Consider the following 11,451-nt stretch of genomic DNA (forward strand, 5'->3'; position numbering starts at 1 on the left):
AGGCCTGGATGCTTCCTCTGCTGTGGGCAGGCCAGCGCCCCTCTAACAGCTGGGATGGAGGTGCAGGAGGCGAGGCAGGGAGTCCTGGGTTTGGGGAGGGCCCTGGAGGTCTTCAGATGGGTGGGCTTGTCTCCCTTGCTTGGCCTTTCCTCACTCTTTACCAAACCTTTCACTGGCCCAGCGTTGACCCGTTTATGGACCCGGCTGAGCTAGGCACTGTTCAGACTGTGCGGCAGACCATGCTGGCTGCACAGGCAGGAGCCCCTGTGTCTAACTAGCAAGGTCACTTCGTAGGGTTGGGCCTGTCTGGGAAGCCAGCACAGCGTGTCTGGCCATGAGGCCTGGAGAGGGTGGAGGGTGCTTCCCCTGGAGTCCTTCTCTGCCGCTGACCTCGAGGGGTGTGAGGACAGCCTCGCAGGCCCCCCTTAGTGCTGACACCAGACAGCAGGCACACCCGGGCTGCCTGTGTCTCCCACAGGAGTGAGGTTCTTCTGAGGCTTCTTAGGGGTCAGCTTTTCTATACTGGCTGTAGGCCACCCAGGTGACTTCTTGGCCAGATGGCGGAGTTGCCCTGGCCTTGCCCTGCTCCCCTGCCACACACACTGTGATAGGGCAGCAGGCAGGTGGAGATCTAATGCGCTCCAACCCCACTGCCTTGCCAGGCCCTGCTTTGAGCTCTGGGGCCACAGGCACAGCCTTTGGGGAGTTCCCAGTCTGGTGCAGGAGACCAGTGATCAGGGCCCAGTGTGAGGATGGTGGGCACGAGGTCAGGGAGCCTTCAACAGCTGGGGGTGCACGAGCTGGGCCTTGAGGTTCACACAGGGCTTCTCACAGGTGATATTGAACAGATGGAGAACCTGAGCCTCAGGGCTAGGGGCCTGCCTGAGGTCCTCTGGCTCAGCTGCTCTTTCTCTCCGGACTGCCTGGGGCTGGCCCCCTTCCCCACTACCTGATGCATGCACAGGCTTCACCTCAGACTGAGAAGAGAACATAGACCTCATTTAACCTTGCAGCAAACCAGCAGCGCCTGGTTCCTTAGCCTTATACACCGACGAGGACCCTGTTGGTCCCACGAGCAGGTTTCCGACTGCCCCGGCCCCTGCTCCGGCCCTCAGACCAGCTCCAGGTGCAAGGCCTCTAACTCAGCTGCGTACTGAGAGAGCTGCGACCTTTGGAATTCACCCCTTCCCCCCAGCCCTGACTCAGATGCCCCTAAGAACTGTACCTGTAGCCAACCCTAAGATGAAACACTCCAGGTCCCTGAGCATCGTGATCTTGGGTTTGCAAGATTGTAGACGCCTTGGCCTGAGCAGCCTGTGGATCCCATATATGAAGGGTGTGCTCAGCCCCAGGCTGGCCCATTAACCACAACTCAGCCACAGCCTCAGGGCTAACCCAACAGTTCCGTTATGAAACTCAGACTAGAAAAATCCCAGTAAGTGTGGTTGAAGGTGCTCTGAGCAGCACTTCCTGATAGCAAGAACCTAGAAAGATTCATAGACCAACATCAGAAAAATGGACCAAGTGCAGAACCAACAGTGGAAAAGAGCCAGTGGAAAAGAACCTTCCACGGGTGAATCAGTAGTGATGCTGAGTGAAGAAAGTCTCAGTGTGACACCTTAGTTCATGTAAATGCTAAACACGGGTTTAGGTATGCAAATATACGTGATAAAGTCAGTATTCAGGATAGGAGTCCGGGGAAGGCCGGGGATGGGACGGAGGAAGCACAGTTAACGCCACTGTCATGCACCAAGCATTCAGTGATCCAAATCCATCCACCTTAGAGCCATTTAAAAATTCAGATTACATAGTTTCTATAATAAAAGGCAATAGAAAAATTGAGTAAAAGGCTCAAATAGGCACTTCACAAAAAGCATATGAAAAGGTGCTTAATTTCATTAGTCTTCAGAGAAACCCACATTAAAATCACAATGTACAGCATCCATTCATGATAAAAACTCTCAACACAATGGGTACAGAGGGCAAGTACCTCAACATAATAAAGGCCATAATGACAAACCTACAGCCAACATCATACTGAACAGCGAGAAGCTGAAAGCTTTTCACCTGAGATCGGGAACAAGACAGGGATGCCCACTCTCCCCACTGTTATTCAACATAGTACTGGAGGTCCTACCCACAGCAATCAGACAAAGAAATACAAGGCATCCAGATTGGTAAAGAAAAAATCAAACTGTCACTATTTGCAGATGACATGATATTGTACATAAAAAACCTTAAAGACTTCACTCCAAAACTACTAGAACTAATATCGGAATTCAGCAAAGTTGCAGGATACAAAATTAACACACACAAATCTGTGGCATTCCTATACACTAATGATGAACTAGTAGAAAGAGAAATCAGGAAAACAATTCCATTCACAGTTGCATCAAAAAGAATAAAATACCTAGGAATAAACCTAACCAAGGAAGTGAAAGACCTATACTCTGAAAACTACAAGACACTCAAGAGAAATTAAAGAAGATACCAATAAATGGAAACACATCCTGTGCTCATGGATAGGAAGAATTAATATTGTCAAAATGGCCATCCTGCCTAAAGCAATCTACAGATTCAATGCAATTCCTATCAAAATACCAACAGCATTCTTCAATGAACCGAAACAAATAGTTCTAAAACTCATGGAACCACAAAAGACCCCAAATAGCCAAAGCAATTCTGACAAGGAAGAATAAAGCAAGGGGGATTATACTCTCTGACTTCAAGCTCTACTACAAAGCCACAGTAATCAAGACAATTTGGTATTGGCCCAAGAACAGACCCACAGACCAGTGGAACAGAATAGAGAGTCCAGATATTAACCCAAACATATACGGTCAATTAATATACAATAAAGGGGCCATGGACTACAATGGGGAAATGACAGCCTCTTCAAGAGCTGGTATTGGCAAAACTGGACAGCTACATGTAAGAGAATGAAACTGGATCATTGTCTAACCCCATACACAAAAGTAAATTCAAAATGGATCAAAAACCTGAATATAAGTCATTAAACCATAAAACTTAGAAAAAAACAGGCAAAAGTTTCTTGGACATAAACATGAGCAATTTCTTCATGAACATATTCCCCGGGCAAGGGAAACAAAAGCTAAAATGAACAAGTGGGACTATATCAAGCAGAAAAACGTCTGTACAGCAAAGGACACCATCAATAGAACAAAAAGGCATCCTACAGTATGGGAGAATATATTCAGAAATGACAGAGACGATAAAGGGTTGACATCCAAAATATATAAAGAGCTCACGCACCTCAACAAACAAAAAGCAACTAGTCCAATTAAAAAATGGGCAGAGGAGGGTGGGGCGGAAGATGGCGGCGTGAGTAGAGCAGCGGAAATCTCCTCCCAAAACAACATATATCTATGAAAATATAACAAAGACAACCCTTCCTAGAATAAAGACCAGAGGACACAGGACAATATCCAGACCACATCCGCACCTGAGAGAACCCAGCGCCTCGCGAAGGGGGTAAGATACAAGCCCCGGCCCCGCGGGAGCTGAGCGCCCCTCCCCCCAGCTCCCGGCGGGAGAAGAGCAGGCAGAGCGGGAGGGAGACGGAGCCCAGGGCTGCCGAACACCCAGCCCCAGCCATCCGGGCCAGAGTGCAGGGCCCTCGATACTGGGAAAACAGGGCAGCAAGAACAGTGAGCAGGCACTGGAGGCTGGGCGACAGAGGACATAAGAAAAGCGCGCGACCACTTTTTTTTTTTTGCTTTTTTGCTGCTTTGTTTTGGCGAGCGCTTTTTGGAAGTCTTAAAGGGACAGGGACCCCAATATTAGGGAAACAGGGCAGAAAGACCGGTGAGCAGAGGCCTGAGGCTGGCACCGGAGAATAAAGAAAAACGAACGACCACCTTTTTTTTTTTTAATTAAAAATTTTTTTTTTTTTTTTTAATTAAAAAAATTTTTTTTTTCTTGTTTTTTTTTTTGTGGTCGTTGTTTTGTTTTGGCGGGTGCTTTTTGGAAGTCTTAAAGGGGCAGGGCGGGCCACTTAATCCAGAGGTAGGGAATCCGGGATCTCTGGGCACCCTAACCCCTGGGCTGCAGGGAGCAGGGAGGCCCCTTACGGAGATAAATAGCCTCCCAGCAGCTCCTGCTCCAACGCGACTCCACCATTTTGGAGCAGCTGCCCGAGCCAGGCCACGCCCACAGCAACAGCGGAGATTAACTCCATAGCAGCCGGGCAGGAAGCAGAAACCCTGTCTGCGCGCAGCTGCGCAGCACAAGCCACTAGAGGCCGCTGTTCTCCCAGGAGAGGAGGGCCACAAACCAACAAGAAAGGAAGTCCTTCCAGCCGTCACTCGTCCCAGTTCTGCAGACTATTCCTATCACCATGAAAAGGCAAAGCTACAGGCAGACAAAGATCACAGAGACAACACCAGAGAAGGAGACAGACCTAACCAGTCTTCCTGACAAAGAATTCAAAATAAGAATCATAAACATGCTGACAGAGATGCAGAGAAATACGCAAGAAAAATGGGATGAAGTCCGGAAAGAGATCACAGATGCCAGAAAGGAGATCGCAGAAATGAAACAAACTCTGGAAGGGTTTATAAGCAGAATGGATAGAATGCAAGAGGCCATTGATGGAATTGAAATCAGAGAACAGGAACGCATGGAAGCTGACATAGAGAGAGACAAAAGGATCTCCAGGAATGAAACAATATTAAGAGAACTGTGTGACCAATCTAAAAGGAGCAATATCCGTATTATAGGGGTCCCAGAAGAAGAAGAGAGAGGCAAAGAGATGGAAAGTATCTTAGAAGAAATAATTGCTGAAAACTTCCCCACACTGGGGGAGGAAGTAATCAAACAGACCACGGAAATACACAGAACCCCCAACAGAAAGGATCCAAGAAGGGCAACACCAAGACACATAATAATTAAAATGGCAAAGATCAAGGACAAGGAAAGAGTGTTAAAGGCAGCTAGAGAGAAAAAGGTCACCTATAAAGGGAAACCCATCAGGCTAACGTCAGATTTCTCAACAGAAACCCTACAGGCCAGAAGAGAATGGCATGATATATTTAATACAATGAAACAGAAGGGCCTTGAACCAAGGATACTGTATCCAGCACGACTATCATTCAAATATGACGGTGGGATTAAACAATTCCCAGACAAACAAAAGCTGAGGGAATTTGCTTTCCACAAACCACCTCTACAGAACATCTTACAGGGACTGCTCTAGATGGGAGCACTCCTAGAAAGAGCACAGCACAAAACACCCAACATATGAAGAATCGAGGAGGAGGAACAAGAAGGGAGAGAAGAAAAGAATCTCCAGACAGTGTATATAACAGCTCAATAAGCGAGCTAAGTTAGGCAGTAAGATACTAAAGAGGCTAACCTTGAACCTTTGGTAACCACGAATTTAAAGCCTGCAATGGCAATAAGTACATATCTTTCAATAGTCACCCTAAATGTTAATGGGTTGAATGCACCAATCAAAAGACACAGAGTAACAGAATGGATAAAAAAGCAAGACCCATCTATATGCTGCTTACAAGAAACTCACCTCAAACCCAAAGACATGTACAGACTAAAAGTCAAGGGATGGAAAAACATATTTCAAGCAAACAACAGTGAGAAGAAAGCAGGGGTTGCAGTACTAATATCAGACAAAATAGACTTCAAAACAAAGAAAGTAACAAGAGATAAAGAAGGACACTACATAATGATAAAGGGCTCAGTCAAACAAGAGGATATAACCATTCTAAATATATATGCACCCAACACAGGAGCACCAGCATATGTGAAACAAATACTAACAGAACTAAAGGGGGATATAGACTGCAATGCATTCATTCTAGGAGACTTCAACACACCACTCACCCCAAAGGATAGATCCACTGGGCAGAAAATAAGTAAGGACACGGAAGCACTGAACAACACAGTAGAGCAGATGGACCTAATAGACATCTATAGAACTCTACATCCAAAAGCAGCGGGATATACATTCTTCTCAAGTGCACATGGAACATTCTCCAGAATAGACCACATACTAGGCCACAAAAAGAGCCTCAGAAAATTCCAAAAGATTGAAATCCTACCAACCAACTTTTCAGACCACAAAGGCATAAAACTAGAAATAAACTGTACAAAGAAAGCAAAGAGGCTCACGAACACATGGAGGCTTAACAACACGCTCCTAAATAATCAATGGATCAATGACCAAATCAAAATGGAGATCCAGCAATATATGGAAACAAATGACAACAACAACACTAAGCCCCAACTTCTGTGGGACACAGCAAAAGCAGTCTTAAGAGGAAAGTATATAGCAATCCAAGCATATTTAAAAAAGGAAGAGCAATCCCAAATGAATGGTCTAATGTCACAATTATCGAAATTGGAAAAAGAAGAACAGATGAGGCCTAAGGTCAGCAGAAGGAGGGACATAATAAAGATCAGAGAAGAAATAAATAAAATTGAGAAGAATAAAACAATAGCAAAAATCAATGAAACCAAGAGCTGGTTCTTCGAGAAAATAAACAAAATAGATAAGCCTCTAGCCAGACTTATTAAGAAGAAAAGAGAGTCAACACAAATCAACAGTATCAGAAACGAGAAAGGAAAAATCACGACGGACCCCACGGAAATGCAAAGAATTATTGGAGAATACTATGAAAACCTATATGCTAACAAGCTGGGAAACCTAGGAGAAATGGACAACTTCCTAGAAAAATATAACCTTCCAAGATTGACCCAGGAAGAAACAGAAAATCTAAACAGACCAATTACCAGCAACGAAATTGAAGAGGTAATCAAAAAACTACCAAAGAACAAAACCCCCGGGCCAGATGGATTTACCTCGGAATTTTATCAGACATACAGGGAAGACATAATACCCATTCTCCTTAAAGTTTTCCAAAAAATAGAGGAGGAGGGGATACTCCCAAACTCATTCTATGAAGCTAACATCACCCTAATACCAAAACCAGGCAAAGACCCCACCAAAAAAGAAAACTACAGACCAATATCCCTGATGAACGTAGATGCAAAAATACTCAACAAAATATTAGCAAACCGAATTCAAAAATACATCAAAAGGATCATACACCATGACCAAGTGGGATTCATTCCAGGGATGCAAGGATGGTACAACATTCGAAAGTCCATCAACATCATCCACCACATCAACAAAAAGAAAGACAAAAACCACATGATCATCTCCATAGATGCTGAAAAAGCATTTGACAAAGTTCAACATCCATTCATGTTAAAAACTCTCAGCAAAATGGGAATAGAGGGCAACTACCTCAACATAATAAAGGCCATCTATGATAAACCCACAGCCAACATTATATTGAAGAGCGAGAAGCTGAAAGCATTTCCTCTGAGATCGGGAACTAGACAGGGATGCCCACTCTCTCCACTGTTATTTAACATAGTACTGGAGGTCCTAGCCACGGCAATCAGACAAAACAAAGAAATAGAAGGAATCCAGATTGGTAAAGAAGAAGTTAAACTGTCACTATTTGCAGATGACATGATACTGTACATAAAAAACCCTAAAGACTCCACCCCAAAACTACTAGAACTGATATCGGAATACAGCAAAGTTGCAGGATACAAAATCAACACACAGAAATCTGTGGCTTTCCTATATACTAACAATGAACCAACAGAGAGAGAAATCAGGAAAACAACTCCATTCACAATTGCATCAAAAAAAAATAAAATACCTAGGAATAAACCTAACCAAAGAAGTGAAAGACTTATACTCTGAAAACTACAAGTCACTCTTAAGAGAAATTAAAGGGGACACTAACAGATGGAAACTCATCCCATGCTCGTGGCTAGGAAGAATTAATATCGTTAAAATGGCCATCCTGCCCAAAGCAATATACAGATTTGATGCAATCCCTATGAAACTACCAGCAACATTCTTCAATGAACTGGAACAAATAATTCAAAAATTCATATGGAAACACCAAAGACCCCGAATAGCCAAAGCAATCCTGAGAAAGAAGAATAAAGTAGGGGGGATCTCACTCCCCAACTTCAAGCTCTACTATAAAGCCATAGTAATCAAGACAATTTGGTACTGGCACAAGAGCAGAGCCACAGACCAATGGAACAGACTAGAGAATCCAGACATTAACCCAGACATATATGGTCAATTAATATTTGATAAAGGAGCCATGGACATACAATGGCGAAATGACAGTCTCTTCAACAGGTGGTGCTGGCAAAACTGGACAGCTACATGTAGGAGAATGAAACTGGACCATTGTCTAACCCCATATACAAAAGTAAACTCAAAATGGATCAAAGACCTGAATGTAAGCCATGAAACCATTAAAATCCTGGAAGAAAACATAGGCGAAAACCTCTTAGACATAAACATGAGTGACCTCTTCTTGAACATATCTCCCCGGGCAAGGAAAACAACAGCAAAAATGAGTAAGTGGGACTATATTAAGCTGAAAAGCTTCTGTACAGCAAAAGACACCATCAATAGAACAAGAAGGATCCCTACAGTATGGGAGAATATATTTGAAAATGACACATCCGATAAAGGCTTGACGTCCAGAATATATAAGGAGCTCTCACGCCTCAACAAACAAAAAACAAATAACCCAATTAAAAAATGGGCAGAGGAACTGAACAGACAGTTCTCCAAAAAAGAAATACAGATGGCCAACAGACACATGAAAAGATGCTCCACATCGCTAATTATCAGAGAAATGCAAATTAAAACTACAATGAGGTATCACCTCACACCAGTAAGGATGGCTGCCATCCAAAAGACAAACAACAACAAATGTTGGCGAGGCTGTGGAGAAAGGGGAACCCTCCTACACTGCTGGTGGGAATGTAAGTTAGTTCAACCATTGTGGAAAGCAGTATGGAGGTACATCAAAATGCTCAAAACAGACTTACCATTTGACCCAGGAATTGCACTCCTAGGAATTTACCCTAAGAATGCAGCAATCAAGTTTGAGAAAGACAGATGCACCCCTATGTTTATTGCAGCACTATTTACAATAGCCAAGAATTGGAAGCAACCTAAATGTCCATCAATAGATGAATGGATAAAGAAGATGTGGTACATATACACAATGGAATACTACTCAGCTATAAGAAAAGGGCAAATCCAATCATTTGCAGCAACATGGATGGAGCTGGAGGGTATTATGCTCAGTGAAACAAGCCAAGCGGAGAAAGAGAAATACCAAATGATTTCACTTATCTGTGGAATATAAGAACAAAGGAAAAACTGAAGGAACAAAACAGCAGCAGAATCACAGAACTCAAGAATGGACTAACAGGTACCAAAGGGAAAGGGACTGGGGAGGATGGGTGGGTAGGGAGGGATAAGGGGGGGAGAAGTAGGGGGGTATTAAGATTAACATGCATGGGGGGGTAGGAGAAAAGGGAGGGCTGTACAACACAGAGAAGGCAAGTAGTGATTCTACAACATTTTGCTATGCTGATGGACACTGACTGTAAAGGGGTTTATAGGGGAGACCTGGTATAGGGGAGAGCCTAGTAAACATAATATTCGTCATGTAAGTGTAGATTAGTGATAGCAAAAAAAAAAAAAAAAAAAAAAAAAAAGGGCAGTTCCTGTGTGGTAACCTCCAACGAGTTCTACACAAGGGTATAAAGGGCATATAAAAGTGTAGGCAAAGGGTCTGTTTGTGTTTATACAGAGGATCAAAGCCTAATTGGGCTACCCCGAAAATGAACTAAGATATGATATGAAAAAGAACTTCCAACATCTGCACCCTCTGGAAGACTCATGCCAGAAGATGATCATCAAAAAACCCCAACAAAGACCCACGCACTGCTACAGCTGTAGATGCACTCATCCCACCAGTTCCTGGACCTGCCATGGGAATGAGGAAGGAGATATCTAAGCTGGCCTGTGCATACAGTAAAACAACAAAATTGGACTGGATCTATACTGTTGGAACTCAACCAAGAATTTGGAGAAGTGCAAATTGTAGCGCTCCAAAGTCTTACAACTACAAACTATTTATTGTTAAAAGAACATATGGCATGTGAACAGTCCCCAGGAATGGGTTGTTTTAATTTGTCTGATTTCTCTCAGACTGTTCAAGTTCATTTGGACAATATCCACCATATCATAGATAAGTTTTCACAAATGCCTAAGGTGCCTTAATGGTTTTCTTGGTTTCACTGCAGATGGCTGGTAATTACAGATATGCTTTGGTTATGTAACTATACTCCTATTATGTTAATGTGTGTGTGCAATTTAAGTAGTAGCTTAAAACCTATACATGCTGAAGTTACTCTACAAGAAGATATATCAAAGAAATAATCAATCTTCCCATGTTTTCTTCCGCCTGCTACTTCTATAGCTTTTCTTCTTCCTTCCTAATTACAACCCTTAAATAGAATTCGTGCCTCATATCAAATTTACCGAGTATCATAATTCTTCCAAGTGGTAAAGATACCTCAAGACAAATGCTGGGCATAGAAGCCACAGGGCATAAATCTGCAAAGAAGTAAAAAGCTAACTTTTTCAAACAATAAGGCTTCTCTCTCACTTACCAACTTCACATTTCCCTGTATGGCCCCGGAAGATGACTGGTTAGCCAGAGACGGGTAAGATTCCTCAAGGGAGGAACAACCTAAGACAGGCACAGTCGCAGGGGGTCCATCAGGTGAGAAATTGGGGATCAACAGAGATGAGGCTTAGAACCTCACCCCCCCGTTCTGAGAGAAATCTTCTGCATACGTGGATGTTTTATTGCCCTGGTCTAGCTTGGATTAACACATAGTCTACAGGCACACACCTGATCATCTACATGTGCTCTCTTACAACACTAAACTATGTTTTCTACCTTTATCTTGTATCTACCTACCACTTCAGCATTTTATTAAAAATAATAATAATAAAGAGAGAAATGTGGTATCCACATATAAATCAAGTATAAAAACCAAATCAGTATTCATATTTGAACTGACTGTTTATAGTTCATAATGTATGAGCAAAACCGAAAGTTTCTGTGATGACTGCCCTTGTACTGTTCACTATGTAACTTATTCATTATGTAAGAATTTGTTCTACATGTAAAAACTTGTTTGTTATGCCTCAGAAGATTGGAGACTGACAAAAATTAGGCTTCGGGTGGAATAATGATTGTGCATTGAGCATTGACTCCCCTATACAGAATTTTATTGTCGTTAACAACCATCTGATCAATAAATAAGAGAGATGCCCTCACAAAAAAAAAAAAAAAAAAAAAAAAAGGACAGACTTCCAATGGTAAAATAAATTAGTAACCGGGATGTAATGTATAGCATAAGGAATATAGTCAAGATATTGTAACAGCCTGGTAGGGTGATAGCTGGAACCTAGAATTATGTATATAAATGTTCTACCACTGTGTTGTACACTTGAAACTCATGTAATGTAATACTGTGTGTCAACTACCCTTCAATAAAAAA

Source organism: Manis pentadactyla, chromosome 10 (genome assembly GCF_030020395.1).
Source record: "Manis pentadactyla isolate mManPen7 chromosome 10, mManPen7.hap1, whole genome shotgun sequence".
In the NCBI taxonomy this organism is placed as follows: Eukaryota; Metazoa; Chordata; class Mammalia; order Pholidota; family Manidae; genus Manis; species Manis pentadactyla.